The following is a 27235-nucleotide window of genomic DNA, read 5'->3' on the forward strand; positions in this document are numbered from 1 at the left end:
AACATTGATCAAACAAGTATGACTTTGCTCGGAGACTCCAACAAGCCCCAATATTGATGCATGTAACATAATATATTTTAACTGCAAGGTACGAAGCCTTGAAAAGATGGAGACACACGGCACCGGAGAGGCACGAAGGATACGGTGAGAGCAGCAGGCACAGTCATTTCATTTTAGTTCTGGTGGCGAAGTAGTTACACGCAGCTCGTCGGCAAACAATTTATGAACCGATTCCTTCCTCTCTTCGTTTCTCCCCCTGTTAGATCTGATTTAGTGGGAAATAATATAAAATGGAGGAAAATAAGATCTGGCTCTCCAGGGAATATCAGCACAGGCTGTTTAGAGAAATTACGATTTTCTGTTTTCACTCCGAAACAGTTATTTTCTTTTTGGGAGGGGTCCTTAAAAGCTTTTTCAGTTCCGTAGAAGGAGGAGGGAATCTCGGCACTAGTGGAAATTAATTTAATTGCTCATATTTTTAGGGTGCGATGAGAACAAGAAAGACAGGCCTGCGAAGGAGGGGCCTTTTTTTTTTTTTCTATCCTTCATTCGTTCCTGTTTGCCGGATAAAGGCAATGCAGAACGCAAAAGGGCAGAGCGCATATAAGTCTGCCTGACGCTTCCTATAACTCTATTATATTACCATCTGGCTCTTTTATATGTAGTATTCGGGAGTGAATATAAAAAATGATCTAGAGCTGAAATTATTTCCTTGATAACACTTGTTTTAAACACCGCGACACTAAATAGCTGAAAAGTCTCAAAAGTGAATGCATAACGCGTATAAAAGCCACAAGCAAACCAACATAAATTCTTAAGATTAAAGCCATAACTCTTGGGGAAAGGTGGGAAAACGCATGCTCCGATAAATCTGTTTATAATAGTATTTGGGTTCCAGCAACAGCTTTCATTGTTCTCAAGTGAGTAACATATAAAACAATGCATTTCAAGTGTTATTGCAATTCCTTACGGGGCTCGGTGCTATCTACATATTGGCTGTCAAATGCATCTCCGACAGGAGAACAAACATGTTCAGCAAAAGAAGAAGCAATGGTCCTGCATTAATTCTGGGACCGCCATGAAGGAGTAACTCCAAGGAACCCAGAGGACAGAAAACACTGTAATAATCTCTCCAAGCAACTTACACTCCATTTTCATTTTCTAAATGATGTAGCAAGTGTTATCCGGACCCGTATCATGGAACATATGCAAATACTTGTATAACGCCGTCCTGCAACTTTTATGAAATAGTTTATCTTTCTGGCTCCTCCTATATCGCTCCGCATTTTTATATATTATTTGGTAGTGATGTAGTTATTGCACATAGTTTAGCAGGTCCATAGTTTTTTCTTTCTACACTTGACTATACACATAATAAGTACATTATGCCACAAATAAAATAGAGCTAATAGAGATTATAATATATAATATAATATTCTGCGATTAAACCTTACATAGGAAAACATTTGAAGTGAGAAGCATTGTTCAGTGTCAGATTTTATTTACAATGTATCTATCAATAAGTTAAATAAAATGAAATCTCATAATACCGAGCTCTCGGAAGGCACTGGCCCATGCGCACTGTATCTTAATTTTGCACGGCCGTCTGCAAGTCGGTGTCCTTAAGTAGGGGACGGCCTGTATCCCATCAATCCCTTCAGACCCCTATAAATGCCCTTATCTGCTACTGTGCCTCTTCTTCTCACTTGTACTATTTTACTTGATCCTTAACTTTGCAAAAAAGTGAAATCCACACATTGGGGCTCATTTACTAAGTGTCCGAATCGAGCATTTTTGTCGGGTTTGGCGCACGCGATCGGACTGTGACGCAGAAACCCGCTGGATTTGGAAAAAACGTAGAATTAAAAAAAAAATTGTGTCGCAAGAACAGCACTCACATGCACCGGGAAGAATAAGGTGAACTTCTGAGGACCTCGGCGCAGCAGCGACACCTGGTGGATATCGGGCGCACGACCTTAGTGAATCCCGGCAGACCCGAATCCTCGTCGGAGAACGCGCCACTGGATCGCGACAGAACTGGGTAAGTAAATCTGCCCCAATGACTTTGGTGAATGTGACTTTCTGGTAAACTGGTAATGATAGTTCCTTCCTATAAAACTCTTGGGTGACAAGACACAGATAAAGTGAGCGCACATACAAGTGAATGATTTCTGGAGGATGTTTGTGCAGTCACTTTGTTCTGCCTTGTTAGTAAGAGATATTTGACTACATTGTATAGTGTTACACATCTCTATAGGTCCCCATTCTATGTGTTGATCCCGGGCCACCACTATTCGGTGGCGGAGCCTCTACGTTGCTTCATGCTTAGCTGGGGATATTTCATGCATGACAGATGTTTCCATTCCATAGTCAGATTTGTATAGTAACCGCAATGACACAAAACAGGTATGACAATTTGGAAAAAGAGGAAAGATCTCACTGCTGGAAGAAGTTCAATCAAAGTTAGCTGAACAATAACGCACAACTTCCTCATCCCTCATCACAAATGAAAAGAGGTGGATGAAAATATGATAAATTAGCTTTCCCAGTGTTGATATAAATCCTGTCCAGCATTCCTACAACACAATGTAAAACAGACCTGCTGGCTGAAAGTGAACAAAGTATCCAGAACATCCTTCCAAAAGAAAACTAGTAACCCTTTCATTCCAGAACACAATCCAAATCAGATACATATATGTTTTCTCTTGAGATCTGCTTAAAGTCCCCTGTGCATACATTAGACATTTTCAAAATGTTGTGTAATTAAAAGGGTTATTCTCGTCTGGGCACTCACATCCAGATTCATTAATCTTCAATTAGATGTCATTAAAAAAAATTTACCTGTGTGAAAATAATTTCTCATAAATGTAATGATATGGTCCATGAGAAACAACTGTGTTCTTGGATACGACCACCTCTGCTGGAGACATTTCACAAAGAAACAAAAGGTTTTGGTATATGAAATGTCTGGGAGTTACTGCAGGTCCCGCAGCCGTCCTGTGGTAATGATCGCTGAATCCAGGAGGTCAGGCAGGACTCAATAGCGCATGTCTGGCCACCGCTGCCAGAGTGCGGGGTGGTCGTATCCAAGGAAGCTGATCTCGTTTCTAAGGGACCACATGACAACATTTATGAGAAATTATGAAGGATTGTAAACCAAGCACTGACATACTGGTGTGTATGGCAGGATCTATTCTTCTTTTAGCTTCTTTTGTCCTGTTTTTTCAACCCCTTTTAACCCCTTAACACTGAAGCTACTTTTCACCTTCCTGACACGGACCATTTTTTCAAATCTGCCCTGTGTCACTATAAGTGGCTATAACTTTGGAACACTTTAACATATCCAAGTGATTTTGAAATCGTTTTCTCGTGACACTTAGTACTTCATGTTAGTTGAATATTTTTGTTGGTATGTTTTGCGTTTATTTATGTAAAAAAAACTGATATTTGGTGAAAATTTGAAAAAAGTCTTGATTTTTGAAATTGAAAATGTTCTACTTTCTCCATACATAGTCATAACAGCCAAAAAAACTTGATAACTGACATTAACCGAATGTCTACTTTATGTCTCCATGGTTTTTCATGCATTCTCTCATTTGTAGGATATTATGGGGCTTTTAACTTTAGGTGCGATTTCTCAAATTTTCATAAAAACCACAAAATCCTGCTTTTGTGGGACCTGCTACAGTTTCAAGTCACTTTATGAGGCCTAAATAAAAGTGAAACCCCATAAATTACCCCATTATAGAAACTACACCCGTAAATGTATGTAAAACAACTTTCATGAAGTTTGTTAACCCTTTAATTGTTTAACAGGGGATTATATAAAAACGGATGCATACAGCCGGCACCCGATCCTTCTGGTACCGGCTCCGTTCAGCAGCCGGTGCCAGATGCATGACGTAACAATACTGCAAAATGCGGGAACGCACCTTCCACCATGCGGTACTATTATGTCAAATGTCGGGCGTTAAAATTATACAAATGAGCCTGAGGGTCTCCAGGTCCACAGGTGTTAATAGAGCCTGGAGCCCCTCAGGCTCATTTGCATAATTTTAAACCCTTTTTTTCTTAAAAACAAGGGCATAAGAAGCTTAAAAAAAAGAGAGGATCCAGCCAGAGGGGGGGGGGGGGGCAGTTTTCAAGACTGCCCCCCCCCCCACACACACATCAGGAATAGTTTAACCTGAATATAATGTTATATATACCAGATATATCTCAGGCCAGGAAGAAGCCAGCAGCATGATACAGGTATCGTTGGAATTGTTACCAAAGGCTCTTTCCAGCTGTGCTAAAACTATTATTTATCAATAACTTTACAGTTTACGCTTTAAGTTTGATTTGTTAGAACTGAATGAGTTCCAATAATTCGAGGCTATGATAAAGATGATGTACAGTACGTATTAGAGTCATCTAAAAGGAAGCACTGGCATTTGGGAAATCTTTTCAATCATTTTTTTTTTATAATTGCCAGTAAAATATTCCTATTTTGGGGTAGATGAAGGTTCCCAAAAATGTAAATTTAGTCCAGACTTCTTTCTCATATGCTTTAAGTAACTAGTGTGTATTTTTTATTCTTAGCAGAGACAACATGTATAAATTATTAATGGCTGAAAGAGAAAACTTCAGTCCCCGAGGCTAAATCATCAATCACATCGCACATGTCAGAGAGAAATTGATGAAGACCCCATAGTCATCTCTGTGCTCTGCCTCCCCCTATTATTCTCAGCTTGTAACCAGGTAAGCAAATGCAACCAGATCACGGGAACATCCTCCACTCGGTGCAACTGTCCTCCTGGTGACATTGGTCAGATTTCGGTGAATGGAGACTTGCCGTGGAGAGTCTGTGCTGTAGATATGAACAGGTTTTCATGTGTTTAAACAAGTAATATCTTATTGTGTTACTTTGGTCCATAATAATCATGGTAAAAGCATCTAAATCAGTAATAATGGCTAAATGTATCCAACAGTTCAATAGTTCAGGTCTTCCTTATACATAAAATAATCTGCCCATCAGTCAATAGTCGCTTCAAAAATAAGATGGGTAATCCTGGCGATCATTTTTGTATATAGGGGATGTTTTCGCATACCGAATAACACAGAATGGTTAAAAGTTGATTTTAGAAGGGAGGAGGCCATGGATAACAAATATAAGACGATTACCGCAGTCACGGTGCCTGGATCTATGAGTAGGTGTCCCGGGTTAATCATGATGGATTTTGATGGGAGATTTCTTTTAAATTGACTTTGTATGTAAGCTAGTGTTTTCATCCCTGTCACAATCGAATTTTCAGAATTTTGGGATGTCATGGGTACAAGGATTAACAATAAAGTTCCATTACTGATTCCTTTTATAACTCTTATGCTGATAATTGCAGCCTTGGGCCAATGTTTAGTAAATCAGCGGCATCCAGAGAGCTGCACAGAGGTCCCAATGGGCAGAGAGGTCCATTTTAACTATGGGTTGTAGACATGGACTTGTTGGGCTACATAGAGCTTTATTGGGCTACATAGAGCTTCCAGGTTCATGATGGAGCGCATATATCGTGCCCTATGCCCGCCGCCCAGACCAAACGTGTCCTATGTGGACACTTGCTACACATAGCAATGAGGAACATTTTTTCTATAACGATATTGCGCTATCCACATGAGATGACGCACAGACTCCTGAAACCACTGCTGGAAGTCCTGTCCGCTGGGAACCTACAATACTCCTGGCTTTTCCCGTGAGGGCTAAAGATGGCAAGAGAATTATCATCAGAACACCTGTAGACCTGCACAACTCATGGGAACACCAAGGGATTGATCCTATCCCCATTGAGTCATGGCTACCATATAACCTGCAGAAGGAGCTACCTGACCTTCAGGTGTCGAGGGCACCGGGCAATGATCATGTAAGAACTAAATAAGGACTTTCTCATGAATCTCACTAACATGTAAAGGCTGGACTGCCCACCTACAGGATACAGTGAGTTTGCCCATGATTGTCTGATCCCTTTGACTCCCCCAACTTCCTCCCTGCCCACTCCCGCCATTCCCTTTTTTCTCCTACCCCTTGTGTGGGAAACTCAGAGGTTACATCACGCTGTTTGGTTATACGTTGCAGAGTGTATATTTAGTGTAACTGTTATGCTGGTGTGTGGCTCGGTGGGCCTGAGATCCAGTGTTTATCTGAGCCGCTGGCTGACCGGAGGTATTCTTCTCTTCTGTTTATTTGTCGAAACAAAGGCCATGGCCAAACATACACATCCATCATGGTCCACTAAGTTGTGTATTACAGCTTTCATACACCCTTAAGTGGCTTACCTACGCCTGCCTTCATAGAGTGACTCCTCTTACTGTTACTTTCTTATTCACCTGTTTCACTTCGTGCTTCATGTCGCGTTACTTAAAACCCAAGTTCATAAACATTAATAGGTGATGTTTCGACCGAGCCGGATACACAGCCTAATATTCTCCACTCTAAAGCTACACAATGGCCTCTTTCACCTCCTATAATGTTAAAAGACTGAACTCCCCTCACAAAAAGCACCTTATTCTACTCCACCTCAAAAATATATTGGAGCATTTTTATTTTTTTACACTTTAAGCAAGGGAACCCTGTGTACCTCTCAAAACATCTTTGGTTTCACAGCCAGAGCCATTCCTCCGAGTCTAAGGGGTTTCCACTGGGATTCACAAATATTTCCTGACTAACACTTACTCTGACACAGAAGGACGATTATTATTTGTCAAAGGGAAGATAACCAACACTACCTCTACATTTGCAAATGTGTAAGCGCCGAACACAGGCCAAGTAAAATGGTTGCTTAAGGCCTTAGAGCAGCTCCCACTCATCTCCGAAGGCCTGGTCATTCTTGGAGGCGACCCAAATACAACCCTAAATCCTGTGCTGGACACCTCCCCAGGGAAATCTCACATCTCACGAATGGCACTAACTAGATTGTGTAGCAAACTGGAAAACGTGGGTTTAGTTGACCCTTGGAGACCACATAACCCCCCAGGGAAAGATTTCTCTTTTTTCTCTGTGCCACATTCTTCTTACCAGAGACAACTCCTTTCATCTACCTCCAATCCAGACATAGGCCCAATAATAGTATCTGACCACTCACATGTGTTTCGTCTCCATCTCTTCAAACCAGATACCTGTTACCTGTGAATGGTGTTGAATCGCTTGATAACCCGCAACACAACACGTAATAGAAATTGACCTGCACCATAGTCATTTCTTTGCTACAAACCCGAGCACCGACCCCACAGTCCCACTGATGAGGCAGTCACACAAAATCTACATCAGGGGAATCTTTATGGCCATCGAGGCTAGACAGCCGAAAAAAGGCAAAAAGAGATAGATCGCCAGCAAAAAGAGGCGACCTCGATGATAGAGCCGCTAAATGCTTCTTATATCTAAAAAAGATGATTTTCCGCTCATGGAAATGTCCTCACACATTAAGAAACACAAAGAGAAAGTGTAAATAGCGTCGGTAGAGAGCTAGAAGGCGCCCTGTACATGGACACCCCTGGTGTTGCAGAAGCGTTCCACTCTTTCTACTCAAACCAGACCAGAACTGCTTTACTAGAAGCAACCGAGGAATTTCCTAATAGGTGACATCTCCCAGCTCTATCCCAGCAAGAAGCAGACTCACCTGTCACCATAGGTGAACTCAAGAGTATAGTGCTTATCTCCTCTCCCAGGAAAAGTCCAGGCCCCGATGGGTTTCCCCTGCAGTACTATACAAAATGAATGGATACTTTACTTCCACACTTGATGACCTCCTGTAATGCACTGTTGCAGGTTGAGTCTTTGGTGAAGCAAGATCAGAAAGCCCACATTGCCCTTATACCTAAAGAGGGGAAAGACACACAAGAATGTGGTAGCCACGGACCCATATCTTTGTTAAACTTTGATCTAAAGATTTGGCCCAAACTACTTTCCACTAGGCTAAAATCACAACTTCCCAAATTGATACATCCAGATCAAGCTGGGTTCACGGGTGGCAGGGAGGACAAGAACAACTCTGTCAAAACACTACCAGCCATCCAGTACACACACTGGAAAACGCTCCACTGGTAATACTGGGACAGAGTGGACTGGTCCTTTATGCATGCTACTCTCTTCAATTTCAATCTACCCCTTGCATTTGTTGAAGTGATCTTCTCTCTGTGCAACCACGCTCATGTGAAACTAAAGGTGAATGGAATCTTATCCCCCCCCCCCCCCTCCAGGATGACACTATCACCAACCTTCCAAACAAAACAAGAAAAAGGTGGGATGTGTACACAAGGCTAGGCAAAAAGACAACAAGAATTTTATTAATTAGATAACAATGCAAACAAAATCAAAACAGGACAACAATGAATATAAAAACACTTGAAAAGTACACCAGAGGGGTGTACATAGCTGCCAAGGGCCAAATTGCCCTAAAAACCCCTACTGCAGACTGCCAAAAGGTAGTGAATAAAGGTAACCATGTAGAGCTAAAGTGCAAAGATATGACCAATATAACAAGGCTCAAAAGTATTGATCCCTACATGCCCAGTATATACAATACCAAATTGCCGTAAGGTAGAACAGGTGAACGAGGCAGGCAGGTATAGGCAGAGTGAGAGGGGGGTAGGCAGACCCCACGCGTATCGTCACCTACTAGGTGAATTCCTCAGGGGTTGATTTGTTCATTTTAGTAGCCTAAACCTTTTTATAATTCATATTGAGAAGATACCTCAGTTCAGGGTCTGAAGGTCAAAGTCTCTACCTTTGCGTTTGACCTTCTACTCATGATTACTAAGGGAGATCTGCCCAGCCGGGTGTAATTGCTGTAGCGTTATTAAACTTCAGAAGTCAGACCTGTAGACTGTCACACAACCGCAGGAGCGTTTCTCCAAGATCACAAAGCAACTTCCCTTCAAAGTACAACCCAGATCATTGTAAAATGTGGGAGTGCAGATCCCAAGGCATATAATAATAATTCTTTATCTATATAGCGCACACAGATACCGCAGCGCTGCACAGAGCTTGTCACATCAGTCCCTGTCTCCATGGGGCTCACAATCTAATCTACCAGTATGTTTTAGAGTGTGGGAGGAAACCATATATCAGATTTATTAAATTACTTCCCCTTTTTGGTAAAATTGAGAAACTACTTACAATATAAAGTAGTTAAAAACATGATAAAAAAAATTAATCACAACGCTGATAGGAACCAGACGAATCACTTAGTTCAAGTGCGAAACGCGTTGTTCTGTGATTCATTTTTTTTTATCATGTTTTAAACTACTTTTTATTGTAATATCCAAATAAATGGGTTTTGAACAAAATCGAAGCATCGCGGTGATCCAGCGCCGGATTTATACACTCGCAGCTCAAGTCTTTTGGACGAGTGAAGAAACTTTGGCTTATATAACCGGGTTTATCTGTAGAGGACGGCAGTGCCACACGTTGGGGCATATCCAAACCCCGTGAAGGTACCTGCTAGACCCACTTATGTGCTTATGTAACACGTTCCTTTGTGGGAATGCCTCTTACTCGTATGCCATATGGACAAGTATTTAAAAACTTTACAAATTAAAGAAAAAGTTAGAATGTGCAAAGTACTGGCGCAGATGTGTTTAATCCTCGATCGAAAATCTGGAGTAGGTTAAGATTCTCTACACCTGCTATCAGTCGGCTTAAACATGAAAAAAATGGTGTAATATACAAAAAATATATACAATAAATGTATCCTTTGTAATATCAATATGTTTGTACAAGTCTAAGTCTCCTGTGCAAAGACTGTCAACATTCCGGTCTTGGTATGGAGAAGCCTTCATGCTGAGCCCACATTGTGTTACCTACTGATGTCGGCTCTCCCTCTAAGCTCCTCATGAAGCCGACCATATGCCATTGCTTCAGCAGCGCCCACAAGCCTTGGCAATGAAGCTGTCTGTCCATCTCCTTCTCTCTTTGCAAGCATGAAAAGTTCCAGCACTGCAGAGCTGTCAGCGTACCTATTAGCTTGATGTCTTCATCCGACCAGCCATCTGTGCCCGTCGAGGGACAGGAGAGGCAGTCAGTGTCACATTGAGCAACTACCTTTTCCCTTGCAAGAAATGTCACCTGCTGGGGTTTCAGGATGGAAGGATACAGACAGAATGACCTGTCCAACACCAACAGATGTGAGATACCAACATTACAAAATCAATGCCCACCCCTGGGACTAATTAAGAAGAAATAAAGAGCACAGAGAGAGAACATTTGTGCCATATTATCCACAACTCCATCCACGTTTTAGGATCTCGTGTCTGGCAAGCAGCCTCTGACCTAGTCAAGACACTTCGAGTGAGACATCACTTTTGGAGTCGAGCTCAATTTGGATGAAGTTATTGCCTGTTATATAGTCTACATAAATGACGCTTGGCAAATGGATTGAGCATTGCAGTGAAGCTCAAAAAAATCAGAACTGCACGTATAAATTATTTGCCATTACATATCAACATTTTTGTCACAGATAATGTGGTGCTGATGCTTCCAATGACTACTGGAACAAAGTTATTTAAAGGAAATCTACCATCAAAATCAAGCACGCTAAACCAGGGACACTTACTCATAGATGTATAGATATATTTTTTATCCATTGTCTCCTTCCTTCCAAACTCAACCTTTAAAATTATGCTAATGAGCCTGAGAAGCTAGATCCTCTCCATGCTGAAGATTCAAAGCCTGTTACACTGTGCAGGAGCGCTTCCCCTCTCCCATTATGTGCTGCAGCTTCCTGTGCAGTAGTGAGATTACATCAGGCAGAGGGAGGTGGTAATGCTGAGGGAGCAGAGGGGGACATAGTGATAAAGCCTAATTCCTGATATTAGAAGGAAGGAGACCATGGATAACAGATATAAGATTACTAAAGTCACGGTGCCCGGATCTATGAGTTATAGTCCCTTCTTTATTGACTCTTGATTTTTATGTTATTTCATGTAATATAATTTGATGGCAATTTATAAAACTTCTAAATCTTAGACATTTAGCTCAGGGAATTTCTGAAGTTTGCTGCAACTCTAGAGAGGTTCAGCAGAGGTAATTATGGGGAAACTTTGGAATAATGGATGGAGAGCAGGGAATTCCTTAGGTTGATGTGAGCTATCAGGTCAGAATTTGCTTGGAATAAATGTTGCACTTTCTATAAGGAACATCTATTATATAGATCAGTGATGGCAAACCTTTTACAAACCTAGTGCCCAAACTACTACCAAAATTTACCGTGAAGTGCCAGCATGGAATTTTAAGCAGGAACTTATTGCTACCTGTTCTTCCACATCTTGTATCGGCCGCCTGAGGCCACCAATACAGGTGGCAAAAGAAGGGCAAATTCAGACTCACATTGTAGCTTCTCTCCAGGGTCTCTCTGTAGAAGAATGGTGGATCCAGCAGGAGGACCTCCAAAGATACTGCAGTTCTGTCAACGCCTTCTTATTTCCCCTGCAGTTCCAAACAGTCAATGAAGTGTTGCTTTAAAATAGCGCTGAGAGCAGCATCTCCTAAGTTGCCTTGGACTGCAGGAAGATTCAGGGTTTGGTGAACTCTGTCCTTGGACGCTGGCCTGAGTGCCTGCAGAAAGGGCAACCGTGCCACAGGTTGGCCACCACTGGTATAGATTATATTAAATATTTTTAAAATTAAATAATAATATTAATTCCTTTATTTATATAGCGCATACAGATTACGCAGCGCTGCACAGAGCTCAACAAATCGGTCCCTGTCCCCAATGGGGCTCACAATCTAATCACCTACCAGTATGTTTTGGAGTGTGGGAGGAAACCAGAGATATTTTTTCTGTCCTGATTATTGAGAAGAACGCTGTTAAATGGGTTTTCCAACTCAAACACAACATAGCTGTCATAGTTTATAGGATAGATTGTCAATATCAGATTGTAGAGTTCCAATACCTGGTATCAGGCAAAAAAAAATGGAAAAACAGACAATGGACCCCAAGGTCCAGCTCTATTCTCTTTCTAGTGGCCAGGCTTTGGAACTGCAGATGAGTCTTCCCATCATCAGATGTGGCTAAACCTATGATATATCTCAACAGCCCCATTAAACGTCAATGTAAACAATGTGGGGCTCATTTACTAAGGGTCCGCGGACCGCGATTCCGTCGGGTTTCTTTAATATTTCCATTTTGCGCCGAATTACCCCGGGTTTTTGGCACACGTGATCGGATTGTGGTGCATCAACGCCGAAATGCATGCAACAAAAATGGGGGGGGGGGCATGGCCGTTGGACAACCCGACGGATTTGGACAAACCGCGGAATTTAAAAACGGAATTATGTCGCAAGATCAAGCACTCACATACACCGGGAAGAAGAGGGTGAACTCCAACGGATCTCAGCGCAGAAGCAACACATGCAGGAAGTTGTACGACCTTAATGAAACGTGGCAGACCCGAATCCTCGGACCGGGTAAGTAAATCTGCCCCTGTGTGTCAAGGTGAACAGAGCTGTAATTTGACTTTCTAACTAAAATTGAGAGCAACATCTATTCTTTGCCCTTGTGCCTCCTTATGTTAAGGGAATAGCATTCTTTTTACTCCATCATGATAGGTAAGAAATCCTGACTGCGAGGCACAACCACTATTACCTCCACACTCAGTCTTCTTGTTCAGGATAAGAGTATGAGCTATAACATCTGCTAAAAGTGTCATGTGCAGCTGTAGTGACAGGCCCTCACCTGACCCACAGAGAGCCTGCGGGGACATTAATCATATCACAGACAGAACTGGGAACAAAACAAGGGCTGCCCATATCTTGTTACAGACCTTGTCCCCTACTTGTCACATGACCTGTGGCAATGTGCAGGCTCCCAGGAGACGCAGGGCATCGGCAGTGACATGGAACAGGGAGGTAAATAAAGCACAAGGAGCCACAAGTATTGTTCAGCTCCCTAAACACACACAATTATTTCTTCACATCCTTAACAGCTTTGCAGTGTATTCTGCTTCACTTGTCAAATGCCACATTAATATGGACACAATAAAATGTTTCAAATCAACGAATGAAACATAAAGTAACGACTTTGTGTAAACACTAGGAAATCTTTAAGGAGGTTAGAGGTGACACATTAAAGCTGGCCACTATTAGATTATTAATAATTTGGGTTGGAGAGGCCAAACATCTCATGTATGGAGTGTCCCAACTATCCCCCAATGGCAGATTTAGAGGGAGAGAAGGATCGGACGGCTGGTTCTTCTCGGATGAAATAGATGATCAGAGGTATCGGCCAACTGCTTACTAAACTCTATCCTAGATATGTATTAAACATTGAAGGTGACTTTCCTTTAAAGGCTAGAACAAATGTTTCTGAAACAATATCAAGCTAAGATGAAGAAGTGAAGAAGTGAAGGGTCTTTGTTGTTGCTAGGAACTCTAACCAGTTCTAGTCTGGTCTGAATTTTATGACCTTTGGTTCAAAGTCCTTTGAGAAGTTTTCATAGGTCTTCCATTGAGGAAGAATCAGTAGAAACAAAAGTGCTCCATGACCCTTTAAGTCTTACAATATGTGGGGCTTCAGATCATGGACTCGACCCTCATAATATTTTCTGACATATCAATTTTATTCAATTCAATTTAAAAAAGCTTTATTGACAGGACCAAATACAAGTTAGCACTGTCATAGCATTTACAAAATATGGGATTGTGGGGGACGGGGTGTGGTGCGGGGTAATGGGAACATAATTTAGGGGGACATGGAGTGTGGGAGGTTATAGTAGTCCATGGTATCTTATATGTTTCAGTCCATGGTATATCACATGTCACTACATATTGTGCCGCTACATATGTATGGTGCCGCTACATATTGTGCCGGTACAAATTGTGCCCCTACATATGTATTGTGCCGCTACATATTGTGCCGCTACATATTGTGCCGCTACATATGTATTAAGCCGCTACATATTGTGCTGCTACATATTGTGCTGCTACATATTGTGCCGCTACATATGTATTAAGCCGCTACATATTGTGCTGCTACATGTTGTGCTGCTACATATTGTGCTGCAACATATTGTGCTGCTACATATTGTGCCGCTACATATGTATTAAGCCGCTACATATTGTGCTGCTACATATTGTGCTGCTACATATTGTGCCGCTACATATGTATTAAGCCGCTACATATTGTGCCGCTACATATTGTGCCGCTACATATGTATTAAGCCGCTACATATTGTGCTGCTACATATTGTGCCGCTACATATTGTGCCGCTACATATGTATTAAGCCGCTACATATTGTGCTGCTACATATTGTGCCGCTACATATGTATTAAGCCGCTACATATTGTGCCGCTACATATGTATTAAGCCGCTACATATTGTGCTGCTACATATTGTGCCGCTACATATTGTGCCGCTACATATGTATTAAGCCGCTACATATTGTGCTGCTACATATTGTGCCGCTACATATGTATTAAGCCGCTACATATTGTGCTGCTACATATTGTGCTGCTACATATTGTGCTGCTACATATTGTGCCACTACATATTGTGCTGCAACATATTGTGCTGCTACATATTGTGCCGCTACATATGTATTAAGCCGCTACATATTGTGCCGCTACATATTGTGCCGCTACATCTTGTGCCGCTACATCTTGTGCCGCTATGGCTATTGTAGTCTCCTTTTCCCCCAGCAGGATGGAGATCTCCTCTTGTTCCTACATGGAGGAGATCTGAGAGTCTCTGGAAGTGGGTGTTACTCACTGCTGTGTATTTGGAGCAGTGTAATGGACCTCATCCTTTGTGGCCTCCTGGTACTTTTGGCACCATCTGCTCTCCCCGCTTACATGTGTCTAACATAATTAGACATATCAGAATTCTAACAGTTCCAATACTAATGCATGTGAGAAGCAAGTTAGTAAATGGCAGTGAGAAAACATAACATGAAGGATGTACACGGAGGCTCATGAAGATGTCTACTCAGGACAGTTTTAGATGCCGCTGTATTGCACTGTACTGTACAATGTACTGAAGTATGTGAAGACAACTAAATCCACCGATCAATCAGCGCAACAAGCATTCCCGGCAATCCAAGGGGATCTGTGATGGACCAAATCTTAACTCTTTCCCTTCTGCTACAATAGTGGGATTGTACCCTAGGCGAATGTCCACAACAAAAAAGAAAAAGATGACAGAATGTGGGAAAGATCTTTCATTACACAGAGTATAAATAGTATGATTTATCAGGGCTGCCAATCTGAGTGATTGATTATTGCCTGCCAGACAGAAGAGTGACATATTAGAAAAGTTTTGTTAACAATGTCTATTGCTCGTCAGTCTGCCACCGAAGCTGGTGATTAATGTGTTGTCAGCCAGTAATCCCACACCCCAAGCTAATGAGGGAGGCATTTATCATCCTCATCGAGTGGCACATGTCAGCGCGGAAGGAACTCAAGTACTGGAAACAATATCGTTTTCCTTATCCCGACTGACGGCTGTGACAAGTCTGGAAAAGCCACAAAGCTGCTTTGTGTGAGCACTAACTTAACAAAGAGAGAGAGCAAGACAAAAAAGAAGAAGAAAAAAGGAAAGGGAAAAGCACTTCCATTTGCTTTCTTCTCAGTGGTAGGGCTGGGCATGAGTTAGCTTGGCACCTCGCGAATGTTTAACCCTTCCGCTTGTTTGTTTGTACCTTGTTTAACCAGGGCGAAACACTCCCATTTTTGTTGTATGACATAAGTCTTTGTACTGGTAGAAATAATAGGTACAGACGGTCCCCTACTTAAGAACACCCGACTTACAGACGACTCCTAGTCATGATTAAGACGCACTGTGTCAAAACGCATAGACCGGACTGGTGCTGCTAACTGCATGAGACTAGTTGCTGTTTCTATGGCAGAACTTGTGATCTAATAAAGAAGAAATTAATTTATCTCCAATTACCGAGTGATTATTGGATTGAGCTGGACAAATTTTTGAAGTTTTGGCATTTCTACCCGTTGGCTGCGGTGTGTCCATGTCCATGATACCATCATGGGGCTGTGAGCATTTAGGAGTTCGGGGAGCTGAACTACATTTTGTTTTTTCATATATATTGGTAGAAATAATAGGTACAGGCAAGAACAGATACATCCAGTAGTAACATCAATGCTATTACTTATGTGAGGCCAGGGTTTGGTCGCAGTGGTCTTAGGATCTCTGAAACTTTCAATCTAACAGATGGTGTGATGGAGGCTCCTTGGGAACTGGCCAAATATATGACGGTTGACTATTTAAGGGGAGCACATGACTATTGGGTGACATAGGGATTGTGTAGTTGGATTTCAATTGCCAATCCTTATGTCTTTCTGGTAAATAAGCTGATGCATCTACTATTTGGCACAAGGACTGGCAAAGATGTGTAAAATGTATAAGATTCGGCCATTTTACAAAGAATATGGTTAAAAAGTTCATTTCTAGGCCAAAAGGAATAATAATTTGCCAAAGGGGGACGGAACACCTGGAACTCCAACTGAAAAAAAGTTGGAAGCAGTCAACTCTATCAGTTACGTAGCAGCCATAGACTTACTGAGGGGTCACCTCCCATTGTAGTCAGTAAGAGTTACACCTGTAGTAACCACAGCGAGTTGTCTTCTTCTGGCTCTGTCCAGTGTGTGGCGGTGGCAAAGGCTGATTATGGAGGTGATGGGTGTTACACCCCCAATAGTTTTGTTCATTCTATCCAATTGCCTGTGATAGTCCCTTTAGTGAGGTCCAATGCAAAATCTGTCATTATAAACTACGAGCCCTAAAAATCTTTATCATGCAAACTTTCTCCCCATTCATTCATAGGTAAAAGTATAGACCGTCCGATCTGCTGCACAATAGACTTGGACACACCATCTGAACATAGGTGGTTCCATTGTGATGACTGTCAAGTGTCCTCCTTCCCCAGTCGTCTTTGACTCAATCTTCTCATGAAGATCACATTTCATGACTTGTTCGGCCAAGGAATCCTCTCCACCATTGATTTTTGTCAGTCACTATGTTTCCATGTTGGTATTTTAGTTCTGGGCACTGTCATGTCATGTCCATGTTAGAGCTGAGAATCTACTTATAAACTCTTGAATCGATGCCGTCACCTAAGAGTCACCCATGACCGGTTGTTCCTATCCGACCTAGTGACTTTGTGGTACCGGAGCGCCCAGCTGACCATTTGTACGGTGTATACAGGATCCATATCTCAGCTGCGTCTACATGCCAGCATTTCACCCCTAGCCCAGACGTCATCTCACAACCCAGATGAACGAAAAGCCGTTTTCTAAGCTGGAAGTTTTATGACGTGTAAAACTTCCTTTGTGGTTTTGCATTTTCATCTGTAGGAAAAGGTTATGGATTCTACAGGAAAGAAAAAGAAGAGACACACACACACACGAGGCGCGCGTCTTGTATTTATAATGTAAGGCTCTGTTATTAGGGACAGATGGGTCTCGCAGCACACGCATTAAATGTCATGTCAGAGACGGAGACTTTTAAATCACATTTCGGCTCATTTTTGACCCGACTCCTGGGGTTTCCCCTAGATCCAACCAACCTCTTTGTAAATCCGGCTGTTTAGGTGCCATCATAAATCACTTTCAAAGCAAATTATTTCTTCATTTTATTGCAGCAGAGAGGGGAATTCTTCAGGAGCTCAGAAACTCTTTTGGAAAGAGAGATGAAAGAGTATTTTGCAGTTTTTCCCAGACAGGGTCTTCTACAACTACATGAAATACGCTTGAAACCTATGACCACAATTTCTGCTAAAGTTTGGTGCTCACCCCCGTTGTACCACAAATTGTTTTCATGTGAAAAGTGTAAATCATTTGCGCCTTATTTACCAAATGCTTCAGAATATTCCACCTTATTATAAGTGTAATCAATGGGGTTTTCCTGGGATAGGAGGACAATGGTCACTTGTCCCCTGAATCTATGGACGGTTACGCAAGGCTCTGTTGAGAATCTGCCCAGTTGCTACAATTCCAGTACAGACGGTCCCCTACTTAAGAACACCCAACTTACATACGACCCTACTTACAAACGGACCTCTGGATGTTGGTAACTTACTGTACTTTAGCCCTGGGCTGTAATAATCAGCTGTAGCAGTTATCAAATGTGCTTGTGATAAAGCTTTATCGTCAATCCTGGTTCTTATGACAACCCAATTTTTTTCAAATCCAATTGTCATAGCAACCCAAAACATTATTTGTCTGGAGCTACAATTATAAAATATACAGTTCTGACTTACATACAAATTCAACTTAAGAACAAACCTACAGAACCAATCTTATACATAACCTGGGGACTGCCTGTACTTTGTGGCCTCCTTAAGGCCTGAAACAAAGAAAAGTGGCTGTTTCATGAATCCAAGACCATGCAGTATCCTGACTGACTGTGCCGCCAGGGACGGGACTTCAGGCATCACAGTAATATATATTGCGAGGAGTACCTTCTGTCCTGCTTAATAGTCACATAATAATGTAATTGTGATAACAGTTCTTTGTTGCTGTATCACAAAGAAGCTGGGACTCCTTGCATCGTACATCATATAATACCTATGGTACACACTGTGGTTTGTTGGTGAAACAGAATACTGCCTGTAACTCCCTAGTGTCCCGGATTCAGCTGGACAATCCCGTTTTTTGGGTGCTGTCCCACCGTCACAGGTGGCTGAGATATTGTACCCCTGCTACCTCCTCACATCCCTAACATGACTCCATCAGACATGTGAGGAAGTAGCTTCGCCCCTCGGGCCGGCCCTGCACCTTCCCCGAGTTACAGTCTGAGCGCAGGAGAAGAAGTGACTGCAACGGGGCAACGACAGGAGGTTTTGTTTAATACCAAGAGACAGGGGGCCTGGGTCTATGAGTAAGAGTCCCAGGTTTATTATGATGGATTTTGATGGCAGATTTCCTTTAAGTTGCATTTCTCTGTGTCTGACAGGCCAATACAGGAAATTGGTTCTGGGAAGAAATCTTCCATCAAAATTCATAATGATAAACCAGGGACAGCTACTCATAGACCCAGGCACCGTGACTGTGATAATCATCCTATATATTGTTATCTATGGCCACCTGTGTAATCTAGCAGCAGCAGGAAGTGCAGGGGGAGGGGAGTCCTGCTCTACTCATTATAACAGCCTGTGAAGCTACAACACTGAAGGCTCATTAGCATAATTATACAACCTTTTAGAAGTAAGGAGGCCATGGATAACAATTATAAGAAGATGACCAAAGTCACAGTCGCTGGATTATCCTGCTTCATTTTGATTTCTTTTAATAGCAACCAACAACATTTTGACGTCACTCATTCATCAGCATTCAATAATAAATAGCAAGTACTAAAAAAATTTAACAAGAGCATTTGAAAAATTTTAAACATTTTATGTAGATTTACAGCACATGAGAAAACCTACACTTTATATCACCCTTACGATGCATACGTCTATCTAAATCTAGTTCTGTACATGCAAGTTAACGACAGTGTAGCTACTTTGTTTAGGGAAATAGATATATTCCACTGATGTTAAGGTTTTGGGCCACATTAACTAAGGGTCGCGCGCTGCACTTTTGTCGGACCATGCAGGTTCTTCATGACTAAAACGTCTTGCACTGGTGTTTAAGAAGGGTCTGTGCTGGGATTCTATGCGACACAAATTAGGGGGCGGTTCGACTGATTCGTATCGCCGTATTGAACTTTTAAGTTGTGTCGCAAGCCCAAGATGCACCACAAAAAAGATGGGGAACTCTGTCGGACCTGAGCGGGGAAGAGACACATGCAGGATATCGGGCACACAATCTTAGTGACTCCCCGCACAGCACATTATACACGGACAATGCACTTACATGCACCAGCAAGAAGAAGGTGAACTCCGGGGACCTGAGCGGGGAAGCAACACATGCAGGATATCGGGCGCAGGATCTTAGTGACTTCCCCCACAGCACATTATACACGGACAATGCACTTACATGCACCAGGAAGAAGAAGGTGAACTCCGGGGACCTGAGCGGGGAAGTGACACATGCAGGATATCGGGCGCAGGATCTTAGTGACTCCCTGCACAGCGCATTATACACGGACAATGCACTTACATGCACCACGAAGAAGAAGGTGAACTCCGGGGACCTGAGCGGGGAAGCGATACATGCAGGATATCGGGCGCACGATCTTAGTGACACCCCACACAGCGCATTATACACGGACAATGCACTTACATGCACCAGGAAGAAGAAGGTGAACTCCAGGGACCTGAGCGGGGAAGCGACACATGCAGGATATCGGGTGCACGATCTTAGTGACTCCCTGCACAGCGCATTATACACGGACAATGTAATTACATGCACCAGTAAGAAGAAGGTGAACTCCAGGGACCTGAGCGGGGAAGCGACACATGCAGGAAATCGGGGGCACGATCTTAGTGACTCCCCACACAGCGCATTATACACGGACAATGCACTTACATGCACCAGGTAGATGAAGGTGAACTCCAGGGACCTAAGCAGGGAAGCGACACATGCAGGATATCGGGCGCAGGATCTTAGTGACTCCCCGCACAGCGCATTATACACGGACAATGTACTTACATGCACCGGGAAGAAGAAGGTGAACTCCAGGGACCTAAGCAGGGAAGCGACACATGCAGGATATCGGGCGCAGGATCTTAGTGACTCCCCGCACAGCGCATTATACACGGACAATGTACTTACATGCACCGGGAAGAAGAAGGTGAACTCCGGGGACTTGAGCGGGGAAGCGACACATGCAGGATATCGGACGCAGGATCTTAGTGACTCCCTGCACAGCGCATTATACACGGACAATGCACTTACATGCACCAGGAAGAAGAAGGTGAATTCCGGGGACCTGAGCGGGGAAGTGATGCATGCAGGATATCGGGCGCAGGATCTTAGTGACTCCCTGCACAGCGCATTATACACGGACAATGCACTTACATGCACCAGGAAGAAGAAGATGAACTCCGGGGACCTGAGCGGGGAAGAGACACATGCAGGATATCGGGGGCACGATCTTAGTGACTCCCTGCACAGCGCATTATACACTGACAATGCACTTACATGCACCAGGAAGAAGAAGGTGAACTCCAGGGACCTGAGCGGGGAAGCGACACATGCAGGATATCGGGCGCAGGATCTTAGTGACTCCCCACACAGCGCATTATACATGGACAATGCACTTACATGCACCAGGAAGAAGAAGGTGAACTCCAGGGACCTGAGTGGGGAAGCGACACATGCAGGATATCGGGCGCACGATCTTAGTGACTCCCCGCACAGCGCATTATACACGGACATTGCACTTACATGCACCAGGAAGAAGAAGGAGAACTCCGGGGACCTGAGCGGGGAAGCGTCACATGCAGGATATTGGGAGCAGGATCTTAGTGACTCCCCGCACAGTGCATTATACACGGACAATGCACTTACATGCACCAGGAAGAAGAAGGAGAACTCCAGGGACCTGAGCGGGGAAGCGACACATGCAGGATATCGGGCACACAATCTTAGTGACTCCCCGCACAGCGCATTATACACGGACAATGCACTTACATGCACCAGGAAGAAGAAGGAGAACTCCGGGGACCTGAGCGGGGAAGCGTCACATGCAGGATATCGGGAGCAGGATCTTAGTGACTCCCCGCACAGCGCATTATACACGGACAATGCACTTACATGCACCAGGAAGAAGAAGGTGAACTCCAGGGACCTGAGTGGGGAAGTGACACATGCAGGATATCGGGCGCACGATCTTAGTGACTCCCCGCACAGCGCATTATACACGGACATTGCACTTACATGCACCAGGAAGAAGAAGGAGAACTCCGGGGACCTGAGCGGGGAAGCGTCACATGCAGGATATTGGGAGCAGGATCTTAGTGACTCCCCGCACAGTGCATTATACACGGACAATGCACTTACATGCACCAGGAAGAAGAAGGAGAACTCCAGGGACCTGAGCGGGGAAGCGACACATGCAGGATATCGGGCACACAATCTTAGTGACTCCCCGCACAGCGCATTATACACGGACAATGCACTTACATGCACCAGGAAGAAGAAGGAGAACTCCGGGGACCTGAGCGGGGAAGCGTCACATGCAGGATATCGGGAGCAGGATCTTAGTGACTCCCCGCACAGCGCATTATACACGGACAATGCACTTACATGCACCAGGAAGAAGAAGGAGAACTCCAGGGACCTGAGCGGGGAAGCGACACATGCAGGATATCGGGCACAGGATCTTTGTGACTCCCCGCACAGCGCATTATACACGGACAATGCACTTACATGCACCAGGAAGAAGAAGGTGAACTCCGGGGACCTGAGCGGGGAAGCGACACATGCAGGATATCGGGCGCACAATCTTAGTGACTCCCCGCACAGCACATTATACACGGACAATCCACTTTCTGTGACCTCCGGGATCGGGTAAGTAAATCTGCCCCTTTCTTTTTACTTGCTGAAGTTTTATTTCCATGTAACATTTCAGACATAAAATAGTGTTTTGGTGGAAGGGCACTAGACTTGAGATGGGAACATGTGACGTGAGGATTAGACCAACTGTACACCAGGTTATGATGCGATTTTCAGCTCAGAGCCAGTATATAGGGCTGTGACGTTCTCACCACTTGGTGCATTATTCATTGTGAGCCACGGGGCCATCTGGTGCGCTCAACATTCCACTACATGGAGTCGCACAGCTGGAAAGCTCAGGAATTCATTCCCGAGCTTTGATTTTTTTTTTTTAACTCCAGACTTTACTGCAAGTTTTATGAATATCCTGACTGGAGCGCAGGTGAATGACTCAATCATTCTGACAGTCCTGCCCGTCCTAAATGACAGATGTAACGATGTCCAATCAGAGGCTACTTAACCAATAGCTGAATGTGTGGAAATAATGCAGCTCGCAGCTCCTGACAGGGTTGGGGCACCCGGCTGTCAATCAGTGACCTATCACTCCACATGGCAGGAAAATACCTCCTAGCAAAAGAGCTTCATGGTTCGCAATGGTATGGAGTTTATTTCGACCCTTTTTTGGAAAAAGTGCTAGCTTTTAATTTTTTGGGTAAAATATGCATTGTCAAACAAAGTAAGAATCATGAATTTTAATCAAATGCAAAGTAGGGTTAGGCGAGGAAATAACGAGAAGGAAGTAGATGGTCATGATCAAACCTTCGATAATAACCAATGTTATTACTGTTTTATGTATTTTTACTGACTGTAAGACAGAAAAAGCAAGAAAAAATCCTGATAAAAAGTGTTTGTATCTTGTACTTGGAAAGTCAGGAGGATCCAGCTGTACCAGACCCTCCTGACCCATGTCCTGGAGATTGGGTGATGTGCTGACGTAGCATTTCACCCAAAATCTGAGAGAGCAGAGTCTCCACACTGCCCTCTCCCTCTCCAGGCCATCCGGACTGTAATGTGCAAGGACCTGGAGTGATGAAGAAGGGGTAAGAAAAAGAGGTGTGTATATAAAGTGCTGCTTCTCATGTGTATAGTAGTGCTGACTGTGTTTGTGTGTGTGTATAACAGAGCTGTGTTCATGTGTGTGTATAGCAGTGCAGATTGCGTTCCTCTATGTGTGTGTATATAGCAGTGCTAACGGTGTTCATGTGTGTGTGTGCATATGAGTGAATGTATGTAGCAGACCTGAGTGAGTGAATGGATGCAGCAGATCTGTGTGTATGTGTGTGAATGAATGGATATAGCAGGGCTTATGGGTGTGAGTGTGCTGTGCTTGTGTGTGACAAACAGGGAAATTTTAATTGTTCTAAAATATATTTTTCCTTTTCCTGGTCGATTAAATCTGGAGCGCAACTTAATGTAAGATGCGTCTTATAGTCCGAAAAAATCTCTATATTTCTATCCTCTTTGTGTTAACATGTTGTAATACTTCATTTACCCAAAAATGTGAAGCATATATAAAGACACTGGGCTAGATTTATTAATATTCTCAAAACTTTCTCAAAAATTTTTTATAGTACATTTTTACAGAGTTTTCACAAGCAGACGATGGGGCTCATTTACTAAGGGCCCCGCGGACCGTACTTTCGTCAGACATCCCGACGATTTCCGTTTTGCACTGGTGGGACAGGGATTTAAAAGGGGTTTTTGGTGCACGCAATCGGATTTTGGCACAGCTGAGCTGCTTTCATGTGACACAAAAATGGGAGGGGGGGTCATCGGACGATCCGACGGATTCGGACAAACCACGGGATTCAACTAAAAAATTGTGTCGCAAGCCAAGCACTTACATGCACCGGGAAGAAAAAGGTGAACTGATCTGATCTGATCTGAGCGGATCTGATCGGGGAAGCGACACATGCAGGAACTTGGGCATACGATCTTCATGAATCGCGACAGAGTTCATCCTCATTGGACAGTCCAGATCGGGGATCGCGCAGGGATGTGCCCCAATGTGTGTGAAGAAAGACTGCAATCTATCAAGGGCCGGTTTTAGACAAAGTGGGGCCCTGGGCAAAAATAAATAAAAGTTGGGCCTCATCTAGATAGAGGATAGATATATATGAGAGATAGAAACAGTAGAAGAGCGATAGAAGATTGATTGATGGATAGATAATAGATACAGATAGAAGATGTATACACATAGATATACAAAAAGCTAGAAGGATAAATGGTTATATAGAGGAAAAGACAAATTAGATAGATAACTAGACAGGTGGATAATACTAAGGGGTAGTAAAAGAGCGATATTCTCTACCCACAAAACTCCACATGCGGGGGGCCCTGGGCAAATGCCCAGTTTGCTGCGCCCTAATACCAGCCCTAGGTCTATCTTTTCTTTGGCAATTGCATGTATGTGTTTTTGATGCATCTTTATAGATTTTTGATGCTTTTCTAATGCACTTTTCTAAACTCTTAGCATGAAAAAATGCATGTCTGACAAAACCCATTAAATACAATAGGGCAGAATACAACGGGTCAGAGGTCAATGCAAGTCCTATAGAACAAGTGTGTGAAAAATGCTCGTGTGAAAGGGGCTACAATCTCCCCAAGTGTGAAACATTATAGGAAATTCTGTAGAGCAAAGTAGAGATGGCAAACCCTCCCCCCCCCCCCCCTTGACCCCGGTGTTTTAAGGGCTCAAGTGCTCTGTGGCCACTAGTGGCCAATACTGTTATAAATGGCAAGTGGTAGGTAGTGGTCACACTGGGACCCACGCTGTAAAATACATGGAAAGATGCAAGCAATGACCAAGAGCACGGCCAAGATAACACAAACAATAATAGTAATAAATCTTACATTTGTATTTTATTATATGAGTTACTGTAATGACCATTAACTCCATCCGCTCCGCTACAAATGATTGCAATGCAGGAAGTCTTACACCATATTGCATTGTCTCAACAGTGCACAGGGGAACAATGCAAATGTCTTTGCAGCCTTTGGCTGTCTAATTGCCATTAGTGACAATTACAGGGATCCGTACAGAAATTAACATGAGAGCGAGCACTAATTGTGGTGTATTTTCTACCGTATTGATGGCCCCCTGCCTGCTGCCGGAAAACGCACCCAACAGAAATCAACGCGAAAGCAAAACAAAACATCTCATTATATCCAACCCTTCCATCAGCGGCTGACCCCATCCGAAAACATCGCTTTACATAATGATTATAGGTGACGAAAACTCACTTGTGTGTGTGGTGTAAACACAAATATTTGAGGCGCCGCACTCCACTATGTGGTTAAAAAGAAAAAACTTTATTGCCGAGCCAAATCTTAGTGACAATTTCAGAATTGTGTTAAGCGTGTATCAGCCCTAATAAATAATGTAGCAGTTTGTTTCCTTTACAATAATGACTCCTGCGCTGTAAGCCTGGGAATCCTAGTAGGTTACAACCTTCATTTAACAATCTTCCTAATTAAAATTACCACCAATTATCCTGTAAAAGAACCTCCGCAAACAGATAATATGACCCAGTGTGTACACAACATGCATGCAGATTATTTCAGTGACCGAGAGGGAAAATCACAAAACCCCTTTCATTCTTTTAGTAATTTGGCTGCATGATCCTTAGGGTGATGCCACACGTGGCGTTTTTAGGACGTTTTTGGACCGTTTTTAGTTTTTGACAGGTTTGACCAATTATCTTAATTCAAACTGGTCAAAAACGCATGCGTTTTCAAAAAACGCATGTGTTTTTCAAAAACGCATGTGTTTTTTAACGCATGCGTTTTTAACGATCTGAAAACGCACTAACTAAAAACGGCCCAAAAACGGCCTAAAAATGCCACGTGTGTCTTCACCCTTAGGGTGATGCCACACATGGCGTTTTTAGTCCGTTTTTCCCAATTATCTTAATAGATAAACAGGTTGTAAGCAGCCAAACGCATGGTAAACTGCCAAAAACGGACTGAAAACGGATGTTTAAAAACTGACAAAAAAACGCCTTAGAATAGAGTGAAATGTTATAGTGGTTGACCTTCAGGGGTATATTTTTGGTCCACATTTTCATGATATCAAAAACAATAGATGAATGTTGGTGACTGTGGAGTTCAATGCAAAGCAACCAACCGAAATGGATTCCTGCTCGTCAGAGAATGAGCATCGAGGTCTTCTATTCAGCTGATTAGGGTGATGCCACATGTGTAGTTTTGAACCCGTTTTTTGGTCTGTTTTTGACCAGTTTTAATTAAGATAATTGGTAAAACCTGCCAAAAACGGATGCGTTTTTTAACGGACTGCATAAGGATGGACCAAAAACGGGTTCAAAACGCCACGTGTGGCATCGCCCTTAGAGCTGTGAAACTGCACCTTGATAACTAAGGCCCCATCCACATGTTTTTCACGCTCGTGTTCTGCGGGTGCTTTTGATGCGCAGAACTTGCATTGCCCTCTGACCCATTGTAATAAATGGGCTTTTTCAGACTTACATTTTTTTTCACGCACACACGCATGATTATTATTTTTTTAAACGCACGTTTAAACCTCGGCATGCTCTACTTTTGCAAGTCACGCGCGTGAAACGCACCATACAAGTCTATGGAGACGCATCAAAAACGCATCGCACTCTGAGACACAGGCAAGTGTAATGTGTTTTTCACGCATCAATTGCCATAGAAAAGGCAGAGCTCAGTCCTGAGTCCTTATCACGTGCGCTATCTGCACATGAAAAACGCATTGAAAACATGCGTGAAAAACTGCGACACTGAACAAACTCTGAGTGAAAACTGATTGCACTCTGATACAAAATGTGCATTTTTCA

The 27235-nt window shown here is 43.1% G+C and overlaps 1 protein-coding gene across 2 annotated transcripts in view; it reads right to left on the bottom strand.

The window, feature by feature from the left end:
• LRMDA (leucine rich melanocyte differentiation associated) overlaps nucleotides 1-27235 on the bottom strand; it is a 559529-nt gene that overhangs the window by 161254 nt on the left and 371040 nt on the right. The window lies entirely within an intron of this gene.

The sequence above is a fragment of the Engystomops pustulosus genome, chromosome 11, assembly GCF_040894005.1.
Source record: "Engystomops pustulosus chromosome 11, aEngPut4.maternal, whole genome shotgun sequence".
In the NCBI taxonomy this organism is placed as follows: Eukaryota; Metazoa; Chordata; class Amphibia; order Anura; family Leptodactylidae; genus Engystomops; species Engystomops pustulosus.